Consider the following 27564-nt stretch of genomic DNA (forward strand, 5'->3'; position numbering starts at 1 on the left):
ACACAGATTAATTACAAGGCTAACAGTGATGGGCAGCGCTAAAGCTGTAGCCATCAGCCTTCAGTCAATAAACCGCCAGTGTTAGACAGACTCTAATTGCAGCGTGGCAGGCAAGAGGTAAATTAATTGATTATTCAATCATATTTTATTCATTGTTACTCTGTTGACTTTGCAATTTTTCACATCCTTTCAAGTGATTGTGAGTAAATAGTCCTTGAAATATGAACTGTCACCAAAGCTCAAGAGCAGTGCCAAAAATCAATCAGAATAAGATCATCTTTTTTTTTCGGGAACGTTCTAATCTGTATTATAAGGGGGGAGGAAGTGCACCATGTTGTTTTAAACGGTTTAGTGTGCAGATTTATAGCTCGGCTACTTACCAAACACTCTGCATCCATGTGAGCAGTTTTTGTAAACTGTACCTATATCTCGGTGTTCATTTCTAATTTTGACATTTGTTTATTGGATGAGACGCAGCGTGCCAATCAGAGAAAGCCCATGGTCCACTGAGGGATCTCACCACGCAGCTGCCCTCAGCATCCAGCACAAACAGAGCAAAACACCACACACCTCTAACAACAACGTGAAATAGACATGGAATGTCTTGCTTTCACAGTAAACACCTTTCTCTTTCTCCTGTGGGAGCGAGCGATGGGGCCAAAGCAATTAACAAGTAAACAAGAGATTTAACAGATAACGCACTGAAACACAAACACAAACAGCTCTTGAGTGTTTATTACTATAAATCTGTGAAGGAATGCTTTTAAAACTGTTTGCTGCATACTGACCAATTACTGCCTCCTTATGTTAGCAAAAAAAGAATTCTTCATGTCATTATTCATTTGAAAGTTTTTTTAACTGCACATTTTCTAATATTAACAACAAAAAGGAAAAAAAGGGAGTATCAGTTCTTTGCATTATTTGCATCATTTTTACAAACTACTTTTTGGATTTTTAAACAAAAAAGTCTCTATCAAATGCTTGAGGTGTGCAATGTGTAAAACCTGATAAATGAATGTTGTTTTGAAATAATGAATAAATTACAATAAATTTCACATTAACAAAATATATATATATTTTATAACACCAAAATTATACAGTACAGTGATGGTAGAACAATATCTTTGTAAAAGCAATCAAGCTTCTTTGTATGGTGGTACACAAGTTTCTTTGTGAAAAGGAGTCCTAAAAAAGAAAATATACATCATAACACATTTCTGCTAAGATAAGGAGATGTTCAACAATAGCAGGACAAACAATCACATTTTAAATCTGTAAGCTTGCTAACAGACTGTATTTGGTAAATGATTTGAGATGAGAGTAGATAATCTATCTGTTCAATCTACTTAGCAATGAATCTTTCGTAATATATTCAGGGGTTTGAGATTGATGATTAGTTTGTGAAAAGAAAATCCTGATCAATATCACTGAACAACAAGCGTTCTAAGTCAATTTTATACATGGTTCTGTGGTTAATTACATTAGTTTCACCATGTAAATAATGTACATCAATCAGCCATAACATTAAAACCACCTGCCTAATATTGTGTAGGCCCCCCTTATGCCACCAAAACAGCTCAAGACCTCAGAAGGTGTGCTGTGATATCTGAAACTAAGACGTTAGCAGCAGATCCTTTATTTCCTGTAAGCTGTGAGCTGAGGCCTCCATTGTTTGTCCACACATCCCACAGATACTCGATCAGATTGAGATCTGGGGAATTTGGAGGCCAATTCAACACCTTGATCTCTTTGTCATGTTCCTCAAACCATTCCTGAACAATTTTTGCAGTGTGGCAGGGAGCATTTTCCTGCTGAAAGAGGCCACTGCCATTAGGGAATACCACCTGCACCAGTGTTTTTGTAGATGGTACAGCAGAACACTGGCCAGAGAATCACACTTCTTCTGCCAGCTTGCCTTCCTCCCATAGTGCATCCTGGTGCCATCTCTTCCCCAGGTGAGCGACGCACAGACACACAGCCATCCACATGATGTAAAAGGAAACATGATTCATCAGACCTGGCCATCTTCTTCCATTGCTCCATAGTCCAGTTCTGATGCTCACATGCTCTTTCAGAGCTCTTTCACAACCCTTTCAGTTGTGGAGAGGGGTCAGCACGGGCACTCTGTCTGGTCTGCGGCTACAAAGCCCCATAGGCAGCAAGATGTGATGTAATGTGTTCTGACAATTTTCTATCATAGCCAGCACTACCTTTTCAGGAATTTGTGCTACAGCTGCTCTGTGGGATTGGACCAGACAGGCTATCCTTCGCTCCGCACGTGCATCAATGAGCCTTGGGTGTCCATGACCCTGTCTCCGGTTCACCTGTTTGACCTTCCTTGGAACACTTTTGGTAGGTACTAACCATTGCATATCGGGAACACTCCACAAGACGTGCTGTTTTGGAGATGCTTTGACCCAGTCGTCTAGCCCAGTGGTTTTCAGAGTGGGGGCTGCCAGGGCGCGCCCGGGGGGTCTCAACAATTTGGTGTGAAAAATAAATTCTCACTCTCAGACAACTACACACACACACACACACACACACACACACACACACACACAATCAATTCCTAATGTAATGTAATGTAAAGATGTAAGATGTAATTATTAATAAAAAAAAGGGGGATATATTCATAAGTCTGTATTTTTAATGTGTTTTAAAGACATCTTGCAAAAGGGGGGCTTCGGTCAAATGTTAATGCCATTTGGGGGGCCTTACCCTGGAAAAGTTTGGGAACCCCTGGTCTAGCCAACACAATTTGGCCCTATTCAAAGTTAATCAGATCCTTTTTTTCCTGCTTCCAACACATCAATTCGAAAAATGACTGTTCATTTGCTGCATAATATATCCCACCCTTTGACAGGTGCCAATGTAATGAGATTATCAGTGTTATTCACGTCACCTCTCAGTGGTTTTAATGTTATTGCTGATGGTGTATTAGCATTACTCTTGGTAAGGAGCTGCTGATCCTGTAAGATTTTTAGCCATGTAAGCTGGCAAAGGATGTGCGTTTTTCGTGATGCTCCCAGTGCTAGCACGCACACCACAAAGATGAGCTAATTACAAATCTACAATCCTATAAAGGTCAATACTCCATACGAATACTCATAATGACCCTTTTCCTGGTATCACAAAAGTAGGAACAGGAAGTACTGTGACAAATTGAACCAAATCACGCTACTTAGCATGTGGTGGTGAGCGTGGATAGCTTCCACACCTGACGCGGAGCATGCCACAATTCAGGTGAAGCAAACCTTAGTCCACCATTTTCAAGACAAGTTTTTTAATCAAAACGCATAATCATTGATATGGTGATTTTCTGGAGGGAAGCATTTAGGGAAGGAGTCTCCAATGTCAGTGCTTTTTAACAGTCAGTAAATTCTGGGAAAATTGGGAACGTTTGGAAAAACCATGGGAAATTCTACAGGACAGATGTGTTTATGATTTCTGTAAGTTTCTCCTCAACATAATTTTTCCCCCCTATTAACTATGAGAGAGCAGAGATAGCATAAGTGATAACAGGAATTTGTCTCACAGACTATTCCACAAGATTAACTATAAACGGTTAAAAATGTAACATTTCATTCTTTAATATATTAAAATTGAAATTACTTACAAATTGCTGTGGTGTAAGAGAAACAAAACACTTCAGGATGTGCTGCTTTTGGAAAATAATCAACTTCAGGTTGGTAACAGTAACACCGCTTTATGTCGGTCCACATCACATCACTCCATTGTTGATTATTGTCCTATAACAGGACATCTTGTCATGTTTTATTCCTTACATATTGTACACAAACACTACCATGCAGTTCTGCAGTGAGGAACTGCATCTATAATCCGAATGCTGAACGTGGCTTCGACCCTATGACCACTGCATTCAGCTCTCCACTGCTTATGAAGTGTGTGTAGATAAGATTGCAATTCCACTCAAGAAAGCGTGGTTGCACAATATGTCACCACATTATTCCGGTGGGGAATTAAAGCACCAACGCTATATCCACAGAGTCTTATCTGAAATTTGTTACAATTGCATAATGTGTCTTGAACACTGCCTATAAATATGTATACACCCACTCTATAGCAGCAGAATCCACAGAAGCACAATTAAATCTAGTTCATTTCTTAGGTAAGGAATTAACACAGTGGGGAGTGCTGTTATAGGAAAAGAATCCCCAGCAAGCTTTGTGAAGTGTAAGCTCGTATACCACACAGATGTGCCAATGATTATAATTTTTATTTTATTAATGAACAACACGTAGTGTTTCATTTACCTATTAATGTTGTGGAAAGTCCAGAAAAGCTAGTTCCTTTTATCACTTACATTACAGAAGCTATAAAGCCATTCCCTCACCATACTCTCTTTTTCTCTCCTGTGAAGTTACTTTACACAGAAAGCGGAAAGCGTGATGTTTCCCGCGTTACAATATGCTGAAACTGGAGACTCCTTTCATAAATAACCAAAAATGTTTTAAACATGTTTATTATTAGTCTTAGATTATGTGGAGCATCTGTTGTAGTCTCTGTTACTAAAGAAATGATAACAAATAAAAATGAGCCTACACTTGATACAAGTGACACTGGCTGTGGTAGAGAGAGAGAGAGAGAGAGAGAGAGAGAGAGATGATTAGCATTTCTTTGCTTTTGGCTTAAACTGACACATGAGCCTGTTAACCGCATGATATCCCATGGAAAGAATGAGTAAGAGGTTCCACACCAGGATTCTAAACAAGCCCAAGGGGACAGAGTAGAGAAAGCAGGAGGACACGAGTCAGCGAAGAAGAGAAGAGAGAAAGAAAAAGCAGGAGAGACAATGAAAGAAAGAGGACATACAATTCAGCCCCATAAGACAATGCCCTGCCACTAATAGACACTCGTCTCTCTTATGTCCCTTCACTAAGAAGAGTCCACTGTAGTTACAGCTTCAGCTCAGGGGCACTGCTCAAGTTTTATCTCTGACAAACCTTCCCTAATTGGGCCCGGTCTCTCCCGTAGCCCCAGCTTGTTCCAGGACAAATATAGAGCCGGTGTTACTGCAGGCCGTGAAGAAGCCGAGGCTACAGAGCTGAAGAGAATTCCCAGCGCTGCCGCTCTTCAGGCTGTGTGCTCCGACACCAGGCTATTAAGGAGCGTGCTCATTTGCGTGCTGCGCCACAGAATGGCAGAATGTCTGAAGAAAGCGTGATGTCTCAGAACAATACTCCATTCCAGCTTTCAGAGCCAGGAGAATTGCGCAAGAATGAAATAATTCTCTCTCACTCTCTCTTTTTTTTTTATAAGAAATCTAGAAAAGTAGGTAGCTGAAACTATTGTACATATATATGTATATATATATGTATATATATATATATATATATATATATATATATATATATATATATATTGACATTGTATGAAATTGCATGTAGGTCAAGTGTTATGGCAAACAGTCATTCTGGAGTTTGCTGAACGATTGTTTATGCATTTTTGTTATTAAAGTAGCCAGTGAGTGTAACTGGCCACTTTAATAGGAACACCTGTGATGTTCCTCATTCATGCAATTATCCAATCAGCCAATCATGTTGTAGTATGAAATCATGCACCTACAAGGTCAAGAGCTTCAGGTAATGTTCTAGGGGGAAAAACTGATTTGAGTGACTTTGGGTGTGGCATGGTTACTGCTGTCAGACGTGCTGTTTTCTGAATCAGCTGATGTGCTGGAATTTTCACACACAACAGTCTATACATAGAAAGGGGCAGAAAACAAAACGCATCCCGTGAGTGGCAGTTCTGCAGGTGAGAGAGGTCAGAGGAGAATGACCAGACTCATTTGGACCTGACAGAAAGCCTACGGTAACTCAAATAACCACTTTTACAACCATGGTGAGCAGAAAAGCATCTCAGAATGCAAAAAATATATGAAACCTTGATGTTTATGGCTACAACAACAAAAGACCACATCAGGTTCCAATCCTGTCAGGCAAGGAGAAGAATCTAAGGCTACAATAGGCACAGGTTCACTAAAACTGGACAGCCTGGAAAAAGACAACAGGTTCAGTTTCAGTGCCCATTGTATCATCAGACTGCCTTTCTTGGCTGACAAGAATGGAACCTGATTAAAGTTTGCCTCTGTGCTGTCTAACTGTGTGTTAGTGCTGCACGTGACTCTATTTCTCCTGACACCTCTATGATGGACAGTAATGCAGAGCTGGGGTTAAAAGTCACCCTTTTCACCGCTGGGTGAAACGCCAGCTCCTGTTTTTGAAGGCTGCTCTAAATTGCCTTGTAAACACCCAGTGGTTTTAATGAACTACACTGCTCTGAAAACTGCTGGAGTTGCACTTCATGGCCGACATGGCCATCCGGCAGACAAAGCAATGCAAGAGTGGTAAGTGTGAGGTCAAGCCCTTATGACCTACACCAACCTCAGTCTAATTAGCCTGCTGAGTGTAGGATTTTCCTGAAGTGGGTGTATCTGTGAGTGTGTGTGTGTGAGGTTACGCAGTTAGAAAAAAAAACTGGTGGAATGCTATCAGTGTTCTTTTTCAAAGCTCATCTCAATATAGTTTCAGCGTTAATGGATAATAGTTGTAGTGATATTTCAGATTTGGTTATTGAGCTAGACTTAGCTGATGAAAAACTGCAAGATGGTTTGACTAAAAGGTTTTAGTCAATGAAAAGCAGTTTACTAAGCCAAAAACAAACAAACAAACAAACAAACACTTTATCCTGGTCCTAATAATGTCACAATAACTGAAAACATTACAACTGTGACCAAAGCAGTATGAAACATCTTTTATTGCTACTATGTAGCAATAGCATAGAAAGTAGAGTAGATCTAAAAACTCCATCCATCCATTTTCTGGACCGCTTATCCTACACAGGGTCACAGGAAGCCTGGAGCCTTTCCCAGGGAACTCGGACCACAATGCGGGGGACACCCTGGACAAGGTGCCAACCTATTGCAGGGCACAATCACACACACACTCACACACTACGGACAATTTGGAAATGCCAATCAACCTACAATGCATGTCTTTGTATTGGAGAAGGAAACTGGAGTACCCAGAGGAAACCCCTGTAGCCCGGGCAAAAATCTAGTAGCTTCATTCATTTGTGTGCACAAGTATCCTAGTGGCACATGATATTGAAAAAATAAAACAAAACGCCATATAATAGGGTGGAAGCCATTTTGTTTAGAACTATTCAAGAAGCAATATACTGGTGAAATACTAGACTCCCTGTTAGATTTATTTCAAAAAGCTTTTTTTCCCCCTCAAATTTTTCATTTTGAAACAGTCTCTTGTTTTTATGTTACATCATATTAAATCTGACAGCAAAGGAAGAAAAAAAAAAAATCCCCACAACTTCCTTCTTCAGTATGCATTTTCTAACCCTGATTTTTTTGGGTGTTTAAAGGCAGAATCTTGTTTTTAAACATGGTGGTGTAGACATTACTGAAAAACTCCAGAAAAATCTGCCAACCTTGGAGGCATGAACCACATGCTGGTGATTTGCATAATCTGAATACAGAGCCAAGAAAATCGACTTAAGCAGGTTCTTAGTTCATCTCTGAATAACTTTCAAGTGTAAACATTGACGTTACTTTTGGTCGCCGGCTCTGAATACTGTGAGGACAGTGTAGCGGTGCTTCTAATGTTTGATTCGTTTGAGCTAATGCAAATTGGAACGCATAATATATGACATTATTAAATGCGAATTTGACAGCAGTACTGTATATTACACGCGAGTCTACAGAATCCTGTGCAAGGTTAATAGCAGTATATGAAAATATCAAAACCTATACCAATAGTCTTATAGTTCTTGGAAGAACTGTCCAGACTACTGGAACTATTACTATTGAAATAAAACTAAACCCTGAGAAAGACAAGACATGGTCCCACCTGGGTCTCTACTACCTCCAAAGTTGAGCCAGGAACATGGCAGCTGTACACTTCTAATTTTTTTGTCACCATATGGCCTCTATCTTTGCCAACAACAACCAAAAAGTTCTCATGCACGTCACTCTGTGTTTGATCCCTGCTTTGCATGCCCGCCTTAGCATGACCTATTTTCCACACGCCTCCTGCTTCATCTGAGAGCGAGTGTCAAAATATTTTACACGGGGAGAGAAAAACTGTGAGGAGAGGGTGTGTGAGGCTGGGTGGTAGTGAACGCTTGTGATGGATTCTGTAGTTAGTTAGTATGTGTGTGTATGTGTGTATGTGTATGTATGTGTGTGTGTGTGTGATGGATTCCTGAAGGTCTGAGTTGACGGGAAAGCAGACACACAGCTCTGAGCAGAGTGGGGTAGAGGGACTAGGCTGTGTCCTGTATCAGAGCACTTGCTGAATAAAACATCTGAGATGTAGACCGAGACAGACAGGTAGCGTGTGTGTGCATGTGTGCATGTGTGTGTGTGAGTGTGTGTGTGTGTGTGAGAGAGAGAGAGAGAGAGAGAGAGAGAGAGAGAGAGAGAGAGGGTCATAAATAGTGTATACAGCATGTACGTGTTATGATGGAGGAGCAGGGGGGAGTGACCCCCAACCCTGCCATAGAGGATGAACGGCACAGCAAACAAAAACCCTCACCAGGAGAACCAGGAGAAAGAAAGGGGAAAAAATTCAGCAAGAGCGAAAACACAGCAGTGCGACTGATCTCTGTTTCTACGTGTGTGTTTGTGTGTGTGGGGGGGATTGTTTGGTGAAGGTCTCTGTGTTGGCACAGTGTGAAGAGGAGACACAGACACTGTGGAGAGATGGTGTGTGCTGACAGGTATACACATGCGCATGTGTGTGTGTGTGTGTGTGTGTGTGTGTGTGTGTGTGTGTTCACTATTGTAGTCTGTCGGTTATTGCATGGATATGAGGCTATGTTCTTAGGTATTTTAGGATGGATATGTTATGGCACCGATCTGATACTCAGGATCCGTATTGGGTCGATATCAGGAAAAAAACTAGCAGATTGAATAAATAACATAAAATAAAAAAAGGATGAATTTCGATCTGATCCTGTAACAAATGTTAGAATGAGAATTGAATCTGGGAAAGATTTTTTTTTGCAACAAATGGAAATATAAAGAGACTTGATTGTATTTATTTATATGTACACTTTATGATATTTACCATCATTGCAGTGTAAGTGTAAGATTATGTGTACACACATTTCTTCATGTACTTTTTAGGTGCTTTAGGTAAAAAAAAAAAAAATCACTGATATTTGGGGAATAAAAGCAGCGCATGGATAAGGAAACTGGCTGATACACAACGCTTCACTATCGACATTGGCATTAGAAAAGAAAATGTGATATCTCTAGTCTTATAATAAAAATGCTTATAACTTCAAAAAGGCACTGTATTATACGTTATCCCTTTCATGCACAAAGGCTCTAAAACATATCCAGACTATTTAGATGTTTTTTTTAATTACTTTCAAATTTCATATGAATTTGGAATTTTTTCTTAATATCATTAATATTAAAAAAGGAAATAGACTGCCATGTGTAGGAATGCCATGGGGAAAAAAAGGGTTTAAAAAATTCTACCTCAATTAAAATTCTTTCAGTGTGTTCAGAAATAAAAAGGGTTAACATTCAGGTCTGAAATATTTCATGTGACCATAGAAAATATCATTTTTGACATACAGATCTTACACGGTTTAGAACTGCTGCACCCCACAACGGACTGCAGAGGTAAAATATGTATATTCAATAAAAAATTAAAAATTAATTTAAAAAAGGCAACGTGGTTTAAAAAAGCTAAGGTGTTCATTGGAGTGTGGAGCGCGCGCACACACACACACACACGTACACACACACACACAAATCAGTCCGTACAGGACTGAGTTTTTTTCACTGAGTTTTTTTTTGTGATTGTTACGACCAAAAATGCTTGATTTTGCTGAAGCTTATTTATTTATTTATTTATTTGATGCAATTTTATTTGCCTTTTTTATGGAAACCTTCTTGAACTGGCGAAATTGCAGTTGCACAAAACTGTTTTGCAATTCCTACGCAGTGATGTTTATTGGTAAATGAAACCTTTTAGCTGTACTCATGTTGTATGCTACAGCTGTGGTGAGTTATATTTAGAATAGTTTATATCATATAAAAAGACAAAAGGTATATTATTATTATCATTATTGTTGTTGTTGTTGATATAAATAATATTCCTAAATGTATTATTTAAAAAAAATTTCAACACTATCGATTCACCCACTCTTATAATAGTATAATTATTATGGGTTTTCCTTTTTATGATTTTTTAAAATTGTAGTATTATAAGCTGATATGTGAGTCATTTATAAAATGAATATTGTCATATAAAAAGCTGCCACAATGTATTATACAACCAGAGCAATACGTTCACATATTTACCCGTGCCATAATTTCTCTTTCGGTCTACAGCAATGAAAGTCCATCGTAAGCGTTCGGGGAATGTGTGTAAGTAAATTATAAACAGTAAAAGGCTGCAATGACTCGTATCACTATGCAATATATGTATTAAGACTCGTGTTCAACTTGTAGTAATTTAGTAAGACCTTTTTCTACTCTACTGTTTGTGAAAATAAAAAATAATTATTAATTACATGCTGTGTGTTTCTTGTTTCTTTCTTTCTTAGAACAGGCAAGATGAAGTTCAATAAGTTTAAATATATTTTTTACAGCATGAAGTTTGAAACTTTGCACACTTTAGCTGCATTAATGTTGCTGTAATGAACGCAAAACATTATTTTTAACCATGATTTTATGAGCAGTATATTATTTTATTTTTATTATTACTTTAAGTTGGTTTGTTCATTTGTTTGTCTGTCGGATCTATCTATCTATCTATCTATCTATCTATCTGTCTGTCTGTCTATCTATCTATCTATCTATCTATCTGTCTGTCTGTCTATCTATCTGTCTATCTATCGATCTATCTATCTATCTGTCTATCTATCTGTCTGTCTGTCTATCTATCGATCTATCTGTCTATCTGTCTATCTATCTGTCTGTCTATCTATCTATTTGTCTGTCTATCTGTCTATCTATCTGTCTGTCTGTCTATCTATCTATCTGTCTGTCTATCTGTCTATCTATCTATATGTCTGTCTATCTGTCTATCGATCTGTCTGTCTGTCTATCTATCTATCTATGTACAGTGAGGGAAAAAAGTATTTGATCCCCTGCTGATTTTGTATGTTTGCCCACTGACAAAGAAATGATCAGTCTATAATTTTAATGGTAGTTGTATTTGAACAGTGAGAGACAGAATAACAACAAAAAAATCCAGAAAAACGCATGTCAAAAATTTTATAAATTAATTTGCATTTTAATGAGGGAAAAAAGTATTTGACCCCCTCTCAATCAGAAAGATTTCTGGCTCCCAGGTGTCTTTTATACAGGTAACGAGCTGAGATTAGGAGCACACTCTTAAAGGGAGTGCTCCTAATATCAGTTTGTTACCTGTATAAAAGACACCTGTCCACAGAAGCAATCAATCAGTCATATTCCAAACTCTCCACCATGGCCAAGACCAAAGAGCTCTCCAAGGATGTCAGGGACAAGACTGTAGACCTACACAAGTCTGGAATGGGCTACAAGACCATTGCCAAGCAGCTTGGTTAGAAGGGGACAACAGTTGGTGCGATTATTCGCAAATGGAAGAAGCACAAAAGAACTGTCAATCTCCCTCGGCCTGGGGCTCCATGCAAGATCTCACCTCGTGGAGTTGCATTGATCATGAGAACAGTGAGGAATCAGCCCAGAACTACACGGGAGGATCTTGTCAATGATCTCAAGGCAGCTGGGACCATAGTCACCAAGAAAACAATTGGTAACACACTACACCGTGAAGGACTGAAATCCTGCAGCGCGCGCAAGGTCCGCTGCTCAAGAAAACACATATACATGCCCGTCTGAAGTTTGCCAATGAACATTTGAATGATTCTGAGGACAACTGGGTGAAAGCGTTGAGGTCAGATGATACCAAAATGGAGCTCTTTGGCATCAACTCAACTCGCCGTGTTTGGAGGAGGAGGAATGCTACCTATGACCCCTGGAAGACCATCCCCACCGTCAAACATGGAGGTGGAAACATTATGGTTTTGGGGGTTTTTTTCTGCTAAGGGGACAGGACAACTTCACCGCATCAAAGGGACGATGGACGGGGCCATGTACCGTCAAATCTTGGGTGAAAACCTCCTTCCCTCAGCCAGGGCATTGAAAATGGGTCGTGGATGGATATTCCAGCATGACAATGACCCAAAACACATGGCCAAGGCAACAAAGGAGTGGCTCAAGAAGAAGCACATTAAGGTCCTGGAGTGACCTAGGCAGTCTCCAGACCTTAATCCCATAGAAAATCTGTGGAGAGAGCTGAAGGTTCGAGTTGCCAAACGTCAGCCTCGAAACCTTAATGATTTGGAGAAGATCTGCAAAGAGGAGTGGGAAAAAATCCCTCCTGAGATGTGTGCAAACCTGGTGGCCAACTACAAGAAACGTCTGACCTCTGTGATTGCCAACAAGGGTTTTTAAACCAAGTACTAAGTCATGTTTCGCAGAGGGGTCAAATACTTATTTCCCTCATTAAAATGCAAATCAATTTATAACATTTTTTATGTGCGTTTTTCTGGATTTTTTTTGTTGTTATTCTGTCTCTCACTGTTCAAATAAATCTACCATTAAAGTTATAGACTGATCATTTCTTTGTCAGTGGGTAAACATACAAAATCAGCAGGGGATCAAATACTTTTTTCCCTCACTGTATCTATCTATCTATCTATCTATCTATCTATCTATCTATTAGCTCAGTGATTAAGACATTGAACTATTGATTGGAAGGTCTTGAGTTCAGATCCCAGCACTACCGAGCTTCTGCTGCTGGGCCCCTGAGCGAGACCCTTAACCCTCAACTGCTCAGTGGTATAAATGAGATCAATGTAAGTCGCTCTGGATAAGGGGGTCTGCCAAATGCCATAAATGTAAATATCTATTTTTGGGAATGCGGAGAAATTGGGGAGGATTACACAAATATATTAAAGGGATTTTGTACATTTGTACTTATTTCCCTAAATAGTGTTTCAGTGTGAAACTTTATATACTTTAGTTGCATCAGATCCTGTAATGAACATAAAATATTATTTTCTAAAATTATATTAGCAGTATATTAGCCATTATTTTAGATCTTTTTTTATGTAAGGTAGTGAAATTGGGGAACATTATCCAAACATGTCTGCTTTGCTTTTTTCCCTAAATAGCGTTTAAATTTGTGACTTTATTGCATTATGGAGTTGCTGTAATGAACATATGCTTTTTTTTGCTTTTTTTTTTTTAAAAATCAATTGAAATTCAAGACTTATTTCCATGAATATTGTTTAAATTTGAAACTTTATACACTTGGCTGGAACATAAAATATTATTTTGCAAAATTATATTTGCAGTACATTCTCCAATATTTTAGGTTGGTTTTTTTTAAGAGTAACATGGTGAAATTGGGGAGAATTGTCTACTTTGCTTATTTCCCTAAATATTGTTTACATCTCTAAAAATTGATATAAAGCTAAAACATACTGGGTGTTTGAAAATCCATTTAAATTTTGTAAATTCTAAACAAACTGACTGAGTTGGCAGCACTGACTGCTTGAAGTAATGAACAGATTATGAAGGTGACACGTGAAGGTGAATATAGACATGTGATGATGACACTGAGGTGTGAGACAGAACCTGACCGTGTCTCGAGTGGCACACTGCTGTTAAGAGCCCAGCTCTCATGGAGCTGCACTGACTCCGGGGTGGACGGGCCGTCAACGGGCGCAGCGGTAGGCACGTGGCTCTGCGGGGCGCGCCGACTGCCATGACCACTGCAGTTCAGAGAGTTAGCCGACGTCTGGTGGTGGTTGTGGGCAGGGGGCAGAGGAGGACGTGGGGCCGTCTGGCTGTGATGACTGGCTGGACCTGAGAGACACAGAGAGAGAGAGAGAAAAAGAGAGAAAGCACGAGAAAGAGAGAGAGTTAAATTACAGCACTTCTAATGTATAAAGCATCTCATCACGCATGGATTTTATTTCTCTTATCTTCTTTTTGCCTTTCCTACACTCTGAACAGACCAACAGAATGAAAGAGCATGTGAAATCTGAGTTGAGCAAAACAGAGGGAGGCTGTGAAATAAGATCTGAGTGAATAAAAAAGAAATCAAAAGTGTCTATAGGTTGAGGAAGAAATAGAAAACAAAAAGCACCCGAGTGTTTGTTTTCTTGGCCTTAAATTGTGATTGCTAATAAAATAAATTTAACCCCTTTATTCCCAGTCATGTGCTTTTGTAAATTATTTGTGCAGTGAATTTTTAAGATGATAAACAATTTATGAAACTGAAACTTTTTCCTCCAATGTTTATTTCCTAAATTCTTTAATATTCCTTCATTCCTTTCTCTTCAATAGCTGCATTATTATTATTATTATTATTAGTAGTAGTAGTAGTAGTAGTAGTAGTAGTAACAGTTGTCATAACAATTGACTAAATAAATAGATAAACAAATAATAAACAGATAAATATCATGAATAAATAAATACCAATGAAAAACCAATATGAAAAATAATATACCGTATTTATATTTATAAAAATATACTAATGTATAGATATTAGAGAACATATTTTTCTAAAAAACTTCAGTTTTCACAGCATTCAGTTTCTGGGACTCAGAAATGTTTTTAATTTCATCACACTGTATTCATTCTCGGCAGAAATAAAACTGAACAAAATCATCTTTCCGTACGCTCACATTCAGTTCCGCCAAAAAGAAAATATCTGCTACCCAACAATACCTATATGACTATCACGTTTAATAACGCTTGGAGGTTCAACCAAAGCCTCTATAATCCATAAGGTTTTCTATTTAAATTTGATTATCCACACTGACTGCAACAAAGGCCGAAATGTATTCCTGTATTCTTTACATTTGTTCCAGCTGTCTTTATTTTTTATCTATACAGTGCCTGGCTTCTCAAAGAAAACAGAATAGATGTGATGTGATAACACTGCTCCAGTTCACATACAACCCCCCCCCCCCAAACCCCCCCCCCCAAAAAAAAAAACAATCACTCAATACATAAACGTCTCCTTCAATGTTTGCACAGAAATTAGAATTCATTCGAGGCCATTTTCCCAGCACGCATGAAAAAAAGCGAGAAACTGAAAGCTGTTTCATACTGTGAAAAAAAAGTGGTGGAGACATGAAAGGAAGGACTGAGGGCTGAGAGGAGCTCGGCTACACTCGGAAGGTCCAGGCTGTGTAACGTGGTGCTGCACGGCGTGCTGAAACACGCCAAAAATCAGCCTCTCAGCAAACGCAACACAGCACAAAGCTGCTACGATGAGAGAGGAACTCTTGGAAGAACTCGGCACTCATAACAATGGCGGCAGGAACAATGGATTACAGATCGGTGACATGTCCATCAAAGCTGACCCTGGACTGCTCACGACACCCTGCCTGCCCGTACAAAAGCGTCATAGGACTTGCGCTTCTTTCTCGCTCTGTTATCCTTGGCCAAACCTGAATCCAAAGCGTCCTCCTTTGTTTTTCCCACTCGGAGCCCAAAAATCGAAGCGACAGCTTCTATAGAGAGCTGGCTTTGTGGCGGTGACCATCAATGGAAATGCTTGGGAACATAAAGAGAGAGCAGAGAGAGCAGTGTCGGTTTTTTCCACCCAGGAGAAGAACACGCCAGGGACCTCAGTGTGAAGCCGAGAGAACAATAAGGCCACTCTTATGCTTTTACATTGCACGCCACTGAGCTCACAGAGGTCAGGACAGTAATACGGAGATTACAGTACGAGGTGGTGCAGTTACTGTTATTATCGCGCAGCACCATGTGGCGCTCAGACACAATGTAATGTATACTTCCTGCTGGGTGACAAACCAGTGGACGGATGAAGGCCAGCCTGCGAATGAGTTTGGACGTGGGATTCGAATAGAAGCCTGGCACAGGGTTCACCTCCTTCACACAGCGGATACAGCGGCACAAAAGGCAAGCCGAAAATGCAGCTAGCTGGACTGACCTTAAGTGATGAGTGAACACATCCAGGCTTTTCATATTTCACACCCAAGAAGCAGAAAGAAAAATGAAAACAAATTATGCTTTTTAAAGGAAGTTCAATAACCATCATCAGAACTGTTGAAAAAAATTATCTGAATACATTACTTTGTTTTCTTCAGAAAATATGTAATATTATGAAAGAATATGGTATTGCTTGCATTTTTTTAATTACAAGTTGAAAATGAAAATACTTGTGTATCCAGAACTACCAGGAACAAGGTTAAGGTTCCTTTAACCAACATGAATAAAAGTCCAGTGTGATTTCTACTTAATAATAAGCGTTTACTGATCAAACTATGAAATGATAACTATGATACTTTGTTAATGTTACTTTGTTAATGTTAAGCAGAAAGTATGCTTCACTTTTTAAGCGTACACTAGGAACAGTGTACAGTACACATAACGCAAATTTCCTCATCAGCAGAGTACGCGCATACTGTACGTGTGGCGCCCGATTTTTCTAACCACACGTACCAAGGTCGCACATGTGCATTTAATTCTTATACACTATTTAGCTGTTCCACAAGTTGGCAAGAGTGACCCAGGGCCGCTGATTCTCAAGGTAGTTTAAGAAAAAACGGAAGAGACGGAAGAGACGGAAACAAGTGCAGGTTAGAAAGTACTCGCATTTGTATAATTCTAGCCTTAAGTGTATAAGGATTTGTATATGGATGCTAATTGTGGCGAGAGATTGCCCAAGCATTGCTCCTTGGCGTCCTTCACACCAAAAGACCTGCTTTGCTGCTCTGACTGACTTGTGTAGGCCAGGAGGGGTAGTGTAAGTTGTCATAAAGCGCATGCGTCAATCGCCTGTGTACGAATACATGTCTAATGGAGTATACTTTGAAAGGTTATGCATACGACTTTGTGCATATGCTGGCGTACGTGTAAAAAAGCAAAGTATACCAGAGGCTTTACTTTGTAACTATGATACTGTGTTAATGATACTTTGTTATTTTGTTAATGTTACTTTGTAACTATGATACTTTGTTGATATTATTTTGTTAACGATAGAGACTGTGGCTGGTGAATTCACAGGTCAGGTTGATAAAAGCAGAAGAAACCTTTAACAAAAACAAATGTCTTTGACATCCCGTCGTCCTTTCACCTTCACTGAATTGCCTTTTCCGCCTGACTAATTTTATTTGCATTTGGTTTGCATTTGGTAGCATAGATTTCAGGTTTCTCCCTTATTGCCAAAGCCAGGGGTAAAAAAAATGCTACGGCTAAACCACAGATGTTGATGCCACTGCTAAATGCTTCTAACTTACTGAACTCTCATATCCAGGTGCAAATACTGGAACTTGTTTTTAAGCCTCAGTTCTGAATTTTCCCAGTTAACACCCACAAACTTGATCTACCTGACTTGGTAAAATTAAGGAATAATACACAACAGACCCTGTTGTTTTATGAAACAACATATAAGGGTGGGTTGGTGTGATCCGGCCCAGGCTGAATTTTGTTTTCATATTACTCATTACATTATAGCAGCAGTAAACATTCGTTCCCGCACCAGCCTCTCTTTCTATTCTCTCTCGAAGTCAGCGTATCATGTTACTGAGATACTGGAAAGTACAAACTCTGTAATACAATATAAATTAATATATACCTAGCATTAATGTTACAGCAGGAACTACAGTCAGAGCCGTGCTGTTACAGAAATACACACTTTTGATTATTATTATTAGACAGATTTTAATGATTATAATGCTCTCAAACTCTTTTCATTTTAGGACAATGATTAGAATAGTAACTAAAATAAAATGAAATTAAATTTGGGGGAAAAACAGCAATATGTTGTTATAATAATATAATTATAATCTAATGGTGTTATAATAAAAAATCAGTCCAAGCATGGAATGGAATGTTGGAATATTTCGAATGACTTATAACCTGCTATTCAGTCACGTATCCAACCTATAACCTACGCCAGTGCATGCAATCAGCAGAAATCAAGGCCACTTTGAAATACCATTTGTTTTGTCTTGTTTTTTTCCCCTCTACAAGGACACTAGCTGTTAAAAGACCTGGCTGTTGTCCGGAATGCTGATATCTGCTTTTCGTCCTGGCCCTGAGTACAATAATGGCAACTGACATGTTAGGTGAATTCAGCAAATTCTACAAGAACATCAATCTTACACCAAATGAACTGGAGGTAACAATAATAAAAGCATAGCCAGTGTTATGAACCAAAATAATACAACCCAAAAAAAGACACTTCTGTTCTAAATATTATCAAACACTTCCGACTTTAAGAAAATATGCTGCTGAATGTAAAACAGGTGCTGAGTAATTCTTCCCATTCAAATGCTCTAAGACAATAACAAGTCTTAAAGTGGAGCCGTATTTCTCTGACGCTCTTTCAGACTGAATTCACTGTGCTGTACTGTATATAAATAAGGAACTTCAGGAGGAAAGTTTTCAGTTCATTCCTCGGCGAAAAACGCCGCCGATCGGCATCCTGTTCTGCTCTTTCAAAACACGGAGTGCAAATAAGACTGTATAGCAGTCAAAGCATGCTGCCTTTCTCACATTTCCGTTCGCATCACAGGCTTTATGATATCCGTTTTACTGGAACATGAAACAGCTGTGCAGCCATTCCGTCTCCTGCCACCAACCTTCATTCATCTCCACCAGCCTCTCGCTCTGTCTTATTTTTTTTCTCCCTCCCCAGCCCGTGTTTCTTTCTCCCCGAGCTTTTCCGTTCCCCACCATTTAACAGTGTTTATGAATAATTGAGTTTTGATTCAGTGAGCAAACGGCAGGAGCTGACAAAATACTCGGCGAGTCACATAAGGAGAAAGAGAAAGAGAGAGAGAGAGAGAGACGCGACGCGAGGCCCATTTTGCCCCGACTGTCACTTCCGACTCTGAAAGCCACTTTTCATCATGCTGATAACAAAGAGACACGTTTACATTTAAGGAGAATCAATAGAAAATGGCGGGAATGTGAAGGAAATGCAAAGTAGGAAAAAAAACTTGCAACGACGGAGTGAGGCAATAACTGAAAAGCGGGGAAAAAATAGAAATATACAGCTCGCCAGATTCTCTCAGAGAATAAGGACATGAAAACGGATAGCACTGTCGGTAATAATCTAGGAAACTTGTGTTTGCCTTTCTTCTAAGCTGTCAAAGAAAGGAAACAAGGAAGCAATATGAGAGAGATGAGAAAGCCTAAGAGGGAAGGAAAACGTTGAAAGTAATTAGCGCGGGTGAAGCAAAGGCAGGTCGGAGGACGTCTTCGCGGGGTGCCTCACTGCCGTGTGGCCACGGTGAAATTACCGTCGCTAGGCTAAGCTCCGCTAGGCTAGAGGGCCTCGCCGTGACATGGATTAAAATAAATTGCTCGACAAGAGCGGTGGGAACCTTGGAAAAACAATACGAGTAAAAGCATAAATGTCAATTTGGAATGATAAAAGACACAATCTAAATGTGGCAGCAGGAGCCTGGAGACAGCTGAGGTAATGGAGCTAGCTGCTCCGCTCCTGACTCATACTGTTTACTGTGTATGTGTGTGTGTATATATATATATATATATATGTGTGTGTATATATGTGTGTGTGAACGAGATTGTTTTTACAGAGCTGCTCTTTGTCTTTCTTTCATCTGTCTAATTCTCTGCGAAATTGACCAAGCTATTTCCTAGCAGGCCAGCAATATTTTACTATTTTACCAGAATATTATCTGGACACATTTAAAAAAAAAAAGAAAAGAAAAAAAATCACACACAACCCTCAGATCGGTTTCAGGCTCAGGATTGGCCGAGGATGTGAAAATACAGAGCCGAGCTTGGAAGTAGCGCTGATCGTTCATTAGAAAATAAATAAATAAATAAAAATAGATCGCACCATTTTAACATGAATGACGAAGAGTATGGAATCTGAAAAACTCTGAAGAAAAGAGGAACAGGGCGAGGCGGAGTGAGACTTTACGTATTCCGCTCACATCGTTTTCTGAGCATGGCCTTGGCTACTCATCTGCAGTAATTAGAGCGTAATAATAGTCCTCTTATGCACCCCTGAGATCAGACTGCAAATGTGCCCTAAATGCAGCCACAAAATGTGCCAAAATACCACTCATTACACCACTATCATTATTTCAGTCTGTAATATAACACGTCTGTATGTCTGTGTGTCTAGTCAACATTGTCTAAGGTACTTATTTCAGACAAAAAGAAAAAAGAAAAAAGAGAAGGAATAATAAAAGGAATGATCAAACATTTACGATCCTCTGTGATTTCCTTGTTTTTCTTTCTTTTTTTTTTATAAAGATACCAGAAATAGCTAGGAGAAACAGGAACAACATATGAATAATACATTAGCAGTACCGCAACGCTAAGAGATGAGAAATAAAACACGACAGAAAGCGAGAGGAGGCTGGCGAAGGGCACGACTCAGAGAGAGCCGCTCTGAGTAGCTGCCTGAAACACCTTCAGCAGGAGCCATCATCTGCTCGCAGTAATACGGCAGCACGGCCAAAGACACGGAGCAGAACATCAGCGCATACCAATTACACGTCCTGCTGGGAGCCTGGGCACTGAATAGAGCGGGTCACGCTCGCGGTTTAACATGGGGCCGTAAATGTGGGATCACTGCAGCAGTGCTTTAGCACAGAGATCTGAAATGGAGTCGTATAAAAAAAGTTTGAACCACATCTCTCTGTTGAAATCACAGGTTTATAGCAATGCACTTGTTCTTATTATCATGGTGTCGTTTCTATAGTAACAGCAAATTCACGGCGACTTCTACGACGAAAGACTAATAATAAACCGATTTTTAAAAAACATGCTCTTATTTAACAAACAATATGGTGGTGCCTTCTGTGAATATTTGTTTAACATTTATGGAAGGAGTCTCCAGTATCAGTACGTTTTCCTCCACAGGAAAGTCTTCACAACTTTCTACTTTCTCAGTAACATGACATGCAAGAGAATGAACAAAACTGATGATGGAAGAGATAACAGGAACTAACACTGTAACATTAAATACCTAACTATAACTATTAATAGTTAAAAAGTATGACCTGTCATTTTAATAATAAATAAAAAACTGTCATCGTCAGCAAATTGCTATTGAATACAAGCAGTAAAACACTTCAGGATGCGATGTAGATAGGAAAATAATCCACTTTTTTCTGCATCTCCGCTTCGTGTTGGACCACAGTACAATTGTTTACATTAATTTACAAATTAGAATGTTTAAAAAGCCTGTTTAGCAACTAGAATCAAAATACTAAAATCCAAAATAAATTATAAATACAATTTAAATTTGTTTAAAATAGCCTTAGGATTCAAGGATATTATCTTCAAGTGAAAACGATGCATTTACTTAAAACCCCTATTGCTCATGTAATCTTTCTAAACAAAACAAAACAAAAACAAAAAGAAATCTAGAAATCTGCATAAATTCCCCTAAGTGATTATATGGATTATGGTTACACAAGTACTAAAGATTCATCATTCAGTACTCAGTTCACACTGCCCCCAAAAAAATAAATAAAAAATTGCAATATCTGATTTCAGAAGATTACAGCTAAGTCAGGAGTAATCCTTTATATAAGTAAGAATCTATTCCTCATCCCTGACATATGCTTAGGCATACTCTCAGCCTCGGCCCTACTGGAATGAAATCTCATCATTAACCAAAAGAAATACTCCAGTCCTTGTACGCTGTCAGCCAAGTGATTAGTCATAACATCCCACATCGCTGTAATGCAAAGATTTTCTCCACATTTTAATGAGAAGGTCAGGAAGCAGTTGCTGAATCGGGGAGTATTAGCAGCTGGGAGCATCCCACATTTGCTGAACACATTTTCTAAAAGTACTAAATAAGTTCAAAGGCATTTCTACGATACATGATGCGTATCATGATATATACAATAGGTTTGCTAAAGCAGTTCAGTGGTGTTGCATTAAAAAAAACCGTTCAGTTATACTTTGTTTCATTTTCAACAATAAAATAAATTATCTTTTTTACATGAACAAACTCAGATCTTTATTTATAGAAAAAAAGATTTTACACTGAGAAAAACAATTATTAAAAAAGGTTTATATATATATATATTAGAGATGCACCGATGTATCGGCCGATAAAGGCTATTTTTCCCAATGATCAGGGCCGATTATATCCTATCAATCAAAAGAGGGTGGGAAAACACATCGATTTTGTGCTGTGTGTAAAGATGATGTATCTTGTTTGGAATGATGGCAAAACTGCAGTTTGTAAACTCTGTTATCTCTGCAATTTTACACCGGAAGTACATTTTACGACGCAGAAGTTTCGGCATCGAGTCAATCCACCGAAAAAGCCCCCCCCCATCCCCCATCCCCCGATGCCCGCTCGCTCTCGCGCTGAATTAAAGGGCCAGCACACCGTTGAAAGATTTAAGTTGAAGATGAATTGACAAAAAAGGTATATATTGCACAGAAAAATATATTTGTAGAGTAGTATGTTTCATATCCGGTTAATGTTAATATATAAAAAAGTTGATATTATATATTATCAGTCTGATGTTCAGTGATGAAGTAGAAATGTTTTTGTTTGTGGTGAGTGAATGTGAGACTAACAGGAGGTTTTTTAGAATTCAGTCAATTAATTCTGTTAATATGAATTAATTACATTCAATAAGTTAAGACGCCTTACTTTAATCTTCAGAATTTTGTTCATGTGTTAATGTTAATTTGAGTAATGTGTTTTCTGTTTATGAGACAGTTACTGTGAAACAACTTTTTGGAATGGAGACAATAAAGTTTTTATTTGCATTTCCTTCAGAATTCTTTTAAATGTATCATTATTAATAGAAAAGAAGGTATTAAAGGCAGAACTATCGGTATCGGCCGATATCACTCTGAATAATCGGTTATCGGTATCGGCTGAGAAATTTTGTATCGGTGCATCTCTAATATATATGACCACAACTTTTTTTTTTAGTACAAACTTTGTTATAGATTTTTTCTTTTATGACTTCTACATTATGAATTCAGTACAAAAAACATTTTAGGTTCCCAAATATTAGTTTTCTAGCGCAAAATTAAATGTTACAGAAAAATGTTTGTATGTCATTAAACAAAGCAGCATATTACGTAAGAGACACTTTTCAGACATAAAAAAACACAATGAAGGCTGCTGGGTTTTGCTGCAAAAATAAGAAACTAGTGCGACAATCAAAATCTCCAGAAGAACTGTGTCTGGTTCTGCAAGATGCTCAATAAAACTTACAGCTCATTTCCTTATAAAACTGCACTAACTGTACCAAAGAGTACTATTTTAATTTCTATTTTTTTTTGTTACTCCAAATATTGACTTTGTTTCATTTACTACTGTTTACTGCTCTTCACAGTATTTTTTTTTTTTTTAAATTTGGAAACAGTTTCATTATTTTGAAGGCATCTCTGCTCCACTGTGATATCAATTATCACGCTATCGATATTATATCGTCATATGACCCAAACTTGGTTCTAAAAAAAAGGCACTGAGGAAACTCAGGACATTTAAAAAAATTCTTTTAACTCATTTTTAAATTACCTTTCAATTTTACCAAATAAATGGCAACTCAGTGGGAAATGAAGTCCTAAAGTGAAACTTTGTTGTTCAGAACAAGTTACAATAAAAATACAAATCTCTGTTGTATATGTTTTACTATTATTTCATTCATTTATTTGTTTAATATACAATTCATCCATACTTATATGGCCCGGTCAGGTTCCGTGTCGATTTCAAGATCATGATGTTGACATACAAGGCATTACATGGATTGGCTCCGCAATACTTATCTGGCTTATTAATCCCTTACACCCCAAATCACAGACTGCGCTCCTCACAGTGTAATCTGTTAACTGTTCCACAAACACACCTAAAATCTATGGGTGACAGGGCTTTTTCTATCTATGCTCCTTCACTTTGGAACTCTCTTCCTCCTGAACTCAGGGAAGCCTAGACTTTTGGCATTTTTAAAGCTCTTCTCAAGACACACTTTTTTAAATTTGCATTCGACTGCTGATATCTTTTTAGATTGTTTTATAATTATTTTTTATTATTAATGTTGTTGTTTTTTTCTTATTAACTTTTATTTGTTTTATTTTTCTGTGGACTGTGATTTTATGTACAGCGCTTTGAGAAGCTGCTTTAAAGGCGCTTTATAAAATAAAGTTGTTTATTATTATTATTATTATTATTATTATTATTATATACACATGTGTATAAATATGTAAATGAAGTCTATTACCTTATATGTATGAGATGTACATTTTTCTTAAACTTTGACCTAAAAACGTTGGAATTTTATTCCTCAGTACAGTAAGTACCTAGTATTTAATATGTAATTATGCAGTAATGACAGATAATTTCTGATACATACATACAATTAGATTTTAGAATGTATATAAGTAATTAAGTAAAATAAGTAAGTAATTTATATGGAAAATACCAAGTTTATGTGGCGTCATAAAGCAATAATTACTCAGAATCTAATATGAAAACATAGATACTAATAGACACTTTGCAAGTTAAATATGTGAGTATATAGTACTTAGTGCTAATGTTAAATTTCAAAATGACATTCATAAAACATCTTATAGATCTGTGTAAAAAACATGCCACTACCTTAGGGAAATCTTCCTTCATTTAGAAAATATGTTTGACATAAATACAAATGAATTCTAGCTAATATCTCTTTTTTGCTAGAATTGATGTGCATTTTTATGAGTGAAACTCATCAAATAATAGATCACTAATAAGTCACGAACAAACTAACTAAAATAAATGAACCAATAAGAATAAATATAAAACAAAAACACCAAAAAATGAGAATGAGGGCTGCTAAAGCAGTGTTGACACATTAACGATACATAAACTAACGACAAACTGAGACACCTGCATGTTTTTCATATTTATAAAGCAAATACATTTTAAAAATATGAATAAAATTAAGAAAATGAATAATAATAAATAGTAATAATGTTCTGAGCATAGAAAAGCATCTCAGAGTGCTCAACACACCTCAAGGTTCATTGTGTTGTGTGCTCTGAAATACTTTTCTGTTCGCCATGGTTGTAAAGAGTGATTATTTGAGCAAAATGCGGTGAAAACTCACACGACGTTCATAATGTGATTAAGGTGTTTACATGTCTGTAATACACATCCATAATGCAACTAAAACAGGAGTACTCCACCTGTCTTAATTCGATTAGAGCTTAATTCGAGTATGACCTTAATTAGATTAAGGTAAGTAAAAATTGCTGTTTACATGGTAGTTTCTTAATCAAAGTATGGTCTTAATCGGCTTAAGAGTGGATTACTGTTGTCCATGTAAACGCAGCTACTGTCAACTCGAATCAGTCTGCCCATTCTCCTCTGAAATCTCTCATCAGCAAACCTGTTGTGCCTTTTCTGCTAAGTGCATGTTTTATTAGAGGCTGTGGTGTGTAAAAATAAATGCAGTTTTTGAAATACTCAAAAACGATGCCACGGTCAAAGTCACTGAGATCACACTGTTTCCATCCATCCATCCATCCATCCATCCATCATGGATGGATGGATGTTTCCCTCATTCTGATATTTGATGTGAACATTAACTTATTTTATAACACTTTTATGCACTGCAGTGCTGTCACCACGTGATTGGCTGACTGGATAATTAGATGAATGAGTACAACTGTTACTGTATTGTATTTCACATCCAACTTTTTATTATGACACTGATTATATGCACAGTTAAAAAACTAACAGAAAAATCATAACAATGTTGATAGCCACAGCTAGATTCGCAGAGAATGCACTCACTCATTCACTCACACACACACAGGGAAGGAGAACAGAATAAAGTCACTGAGTCGCAGTGAGTGAGCCACACAGTTTGTGAAACTGAGCCTGGCCTATTCCTGGCACGCTTAGTTTGCTGTTGTATGATTGATGCTGCTGCACTATACTGTAAAAGCAATCAGCTCGAATGCAATGCCACAGGAGAGCGAACACGATTGTTATGCTAAAAATGGGAACTTCCAAAGCAATTCCAATAAAGCGCTGCTCAACTGCAGATACGTGAAGAAGCTGATCTTGTTAAGCGCTGGCATTGCAGCAAAAGAAAAAAAAACCCCAAAACATTTAGTTACAATTAAAATTAGATATATGTACAACAAAAAATAGATATTGACTCTGAAAGCTCTGAAACACTCAGCAAAAAAAACAAACATCCCTTTTTCAGGAGAGTGTATTTTAAAGATAATTTAAAGATAAGCCAAATAAGCTTTATAGATCTTTAATGGAAAGGGTTTAAACAATGTTTTTCATGCTTGTTCAATGAACCATAAACAATTATTGCACATGCACCTGTGGAACAGTTCTTAAAACACGAACAGTTTATAGGCGCTCGGGAATTAAGTTCAGAGTTACATTAACTTAGGACACTAAAAAGAACTTTCTACTGACTCTGAAAAACACCAGAAGAAAGATGCCTAGGGTTCCTGCTCACCTGCGTGAACATGCCATAGGCCTGCTGCAGGGAGGCATGAGGACTGAATGTGGCCAGAACATCCATTCATTTATACCGCGTATCCTACTGGGTTGTGGGGAACCTGGAGCCTATCCCAGGGAGAATGGGGAACAAGATGGGGTACACCCTGGATGGGGTGCCAATCCATCACAAAGCCCAATCACATATACATTCACACACCCATTCATACACTATGGACATGCCAATCAGCCTACCATGCATGTCTTTAAACTGCAATGGCTGAAATGTAATACACCTAAGACAGTGCTACAGGGAGACTGGAAGGACAGCTAATCGTCCTTGCAGTGGAAAATTACATGTAACCATGTGTCCCCCAGACGTGATCGAGAAATTGCAAATGCCTTGGTGGAAGAGTGGAGTAACATCTCACAGCAAGAACTGACAAATCTGGTGCAGTCCATGAGGATGAGATGCACTGTAGTACTTAAAGCAGCTGGAGGACAACACATACTGACTATTACTTTTAATATTGACCCCCCCTTTGTTCGGGGACTCATTATTCCATTTCTGTTCCTCAAATGTCTGAGAAACTTGTTCAGTTTATATCTCAGTTGTTGAGTCTTTTTATGTTAATACAATATTTACACATTAAGAAATTTGCTGGAAATAAAAGCAGTTGAATGTGAGAGGACATTTCTTTTTTTTGCTGAGTGTATATATATAATGCCTGTGTGTATTTTGAAAGAAATAGCTTTCAATTATGTCACTCAAAGACGAAGCAGGAGGACGGCTTTTCAAACGCTCTTTAAATTCAAAGGCCTCATTGATCAAATGCATACAGATCCATACACACTGCTTCACCTCTCACACACCCACAGCTTTCATATAAATACTGAGCTTTCAGTACATTGTCAAAATGTCATATGGAATTCAGGCACAACTATGAAAATATGACAGTTACAATGAAAATCATGTCAGTTGCCATTTTTTCCCTCCCTTTCCTTTATCGCTTGGTAATTCCTAGAATTGTGTCATTTCTTATATTTACTAGTAAGTAAAACA

This window comes from Ictalurus furcatus, chromosome 18 (assembly GCF_023375685.1).
Source record: "Ictalurus furcatus strain D&B chromosome 18, Billie_1.0, whole genome shotgun sequence".
Classification (NCBI taxonomy): domain Eukaryota; kingdom Metazoa; phylum Chordata; class Actinopteri; order Siluriformes; family Ictaluridae; genus Ictalurus; species Ictalurus furcatus.